The sequence below is a fragment of the Octopus bimaculoides genome, chromosome 1 (assembly GCF_046866305.1).
Source record: "Octopus bimaculoides isolate indiv1 chromosome 1, ASM4686630v1, whole genome shotgun sequence".
Classification (NCBI taxonomy): Eukaryota; Metazoa; Mollusca; class Cephalopoda; order Octopoda; family Octopodidae; genus Octopus; species Octopus bimaculoides.
Window position 1 is genome coordinate 117,117,979 of NC_142928.1, and position 3,214 is coordinate 117,121,192.

Genomic DNA, 3,214 nt, shown 5'->3' on the forward strand with positions numbered 1-3,214 from the left:
TTAGTGAAAAAAAAAAGTCAAGAAAGAGACAAATATATTTTTTAATTAAAAGAATTCATCTATGGTTGCAGTATTGAAAAACAATAAAACGTTGCTTAGGCAGAAAGTTACCTTTTGTCTATGGACGGAAGAATCTATTCATTGTATTATTCAATGATAAATACTTTCAAATGATAAATACCGCTTTGGTGGAAACTGAACACAGACTGTAGAATTACGAAGTAAATTAAGGTTATGTATTTTGTTTCCGACAATCGCTCTCAAGACACAGTAATACAGGTTTGAGTTAAACATTTGTGGAGTAATTCTGATTCGTCTTTGAAGACGGATCACCTCACTTTCGTAACAAATACCTACATAATGCATAAACTCCTTACAACTTCTGCATCGCCTGTTAATCACCAAGAGCAAGAATCTTGGAGATTCTGCGTGGGTCACTGCATTTGCTAGAGGTAGTTAATTCTTACATTGGTCACACCTAACAATCCTAAGAAAAGCGGGAACTCATTGAATGATGTCGATTGTGATACTGAAGAAAAAAATATCGCAATGATCACAGTTGGAACATCGTTGACCGTAAGTTTGCTTAATCAGGACTCGCCTGAGACTAAGTTACAGTATACATATGCTGTCACCGAGTTAAATCCGTAAACTTTGAAATACGCAACACATCTCGTAATGCAACAGCTTCACATCTATAAGATCCGGGGAGGGAACGCTCTGGAAGACTTCCTCAGTGTAATTTGTTTAAAGTTTTTGTTTCACTTACAAATGTGTTATAATTCGATACAGCTCCCTACGTTTTAAGTAGAAAAATATGACGCAGTGGCGTTTATTCTTTTCCGAAGACTATTATCTGCATAAGGGAAGTTAAAATACGTCAAACTAGAATTGAAACCGCTACACAGATTTAATTTTCCTCCAGCATTAATATTTTCAATTGCAGCGTTTTCCAAGATTTGCTTTCTTCCATTTCATTACAAAAGAGAACTTCAGATTTACGATATAAATTACATTCAATCTCCTAGTTTTCTTTTCTTTTTTTTTTCTCTTTTTGATTATGTACAAAAATCTGCAGTTTTATGGTAGAGTGTATTGATTAGGAAAGAGCGATTTCTGTTTTACTGAAGTAAAATTAGTGACCTAACAGAAATGGCTTATAAAGGAATCGGGTTTCCATTTGCATTAAATAAAAGCGCGTACAAATCCTGAACACGAGCAAGTTAAGATTTTTTTTTTTATCGTAAAAAGTAAATTATAATGCCAAGCAGAGAATCCGTGGAAATATGCTCGTGCGAAGCATGTCCGTGCAAACTGTTTCTGTATGAAGTGTAAGTACATCGTGCAGAATAACAGAGATAAATCGCAAATTACAATGTTGTCATGGAAATCAGATAATATTTAAAGTATTTAGACGAGTGGTTCTCAACTGGGGTTCTCATGACCGGGGGTGGGGTGGGGTGGGGTGGGGGGCTGTTGATATAAGATTTTGTTAAAAATTATGTGCACTAAATTGGTTATGCTTCCACAATACACAAAATATTTTAACAATTTGTTAAGACAATTCCTAATAATATTTTAATTATAAAAATATAATAGGTTTTTTTAAAGCTTCAAATGGTTATAGGGCTCCTATTGGGGTTAAATAGGAATCAAAGGGGTTCACAGCCAAAGAATGGTTGAAAACCACTGATTTACTCAGAGAAATGACTGTCACTAAATGCTCTACAGTATTTAGTTTTATCATTCTCTACGTTTTGCGTTCAAATAAGGTCAAGTTTAACTTCCTTGTTTTTGATCCAACAGACAAATAAATGAATAAATACCAATTAATAAATTAATTTATCGTGAGTGAATTTCCAACTGACTATATATAAGGCGGCGAGCTGACAGAATCGTTAGCACGCCCGCCGAGCAAAGTGCTTAGCGGCATTTCGTCCGTCTTTACATTCTAAGTTCAAATTTCACCGTGGTCGACTTTGCCTTTCATATCTTTCGGGGTGGATAAAATAAGTACCTGTTCGATGTAATCAACTTTCCCCTCCTCCTCTAAAATTGCTCAAAAATTTGAGAGAAAAAAAATGCCTTGATGTAGTATTAGGCAGTGGCTCTCATATGGCTTTTATCTTAACTGATTGGCAGTGTTATCATGTACATCGTTTTGTCTTTGTATAAAAGATGGGCTACAGCAAATGTTCTGCTCAATACCACAGATTTGCTTGTCAGTTGTTTGACCTTAACCAATCGAATATGTCCCTTAGTGGCTGATGATCTGTGCATCTCTGATCATGAGCAGAAGGGGAACATCACAGCCATGTGTAGAGAGGAATTCTTATTGGTTTTGGTTAATTCACCTTTGGAAATGTGGATGTTTCGTTCAACATCCTCAATCAGCCCTTATTCAGGCACCTTTTGAGCAGGTAAGGCTACTCGACTTGAAGAAAATTCTAACTAGGCTTCACCTGCAAGGTCATGCGCTGTTTATCTTGATATGAGATCACCGTGTCGCGCACATATAGTTGTGATGCATATGCCTAGTACCCTTATCAGATGGGTACTGTCTTCGTATATTTTACCCCAGTGCCACTTTGATGGCATGCACTACTCACTCACTCACTACTACTACTACTACTACTACTACTACTACTACTACTACTACTAATAATAATAATAATAATAATAATAATAATAATGATAATAGATTCAAATTTAGGCACAATTATTCATCAATTATTATTATCATTATTATTTTCATTAGCATCTTCCTTCAATTCTGTTTCCATTTCTTGCCGAGTGTCTTCCTGACACTTAGGGCAGAGAAACGAACTGTATACATTAGTAGGCCATTAAAACGAACACACCAGATTGTTCATTTACAGAGTCATGTGATAGAGAAAAAGGGGAAGACAGAGAGAAAAAAAAAAAAAGAAAATTAAACATAAAATAAAGGAGGGAAAAGAAAAGAATTTACAGAGACAATGTTCTTCTCAGTATGTGTGACGTACCAGTTAAGACAATATTTTGCTCTTCCTTCATAGATGGTAAACCAGGGATGATTCATAAATAATTTTCAGTTCCTTTTTTTGATAATTTCAAGTGCTCCTACAATCACTGGTATTGTAACCGTCTTGAGATACCACATCTTTTCGATTTCGATTAGCAGATCTTTAGCAGATTTGAGCTTATCAAATTCTTTTGCCGAGATGTTATGGTC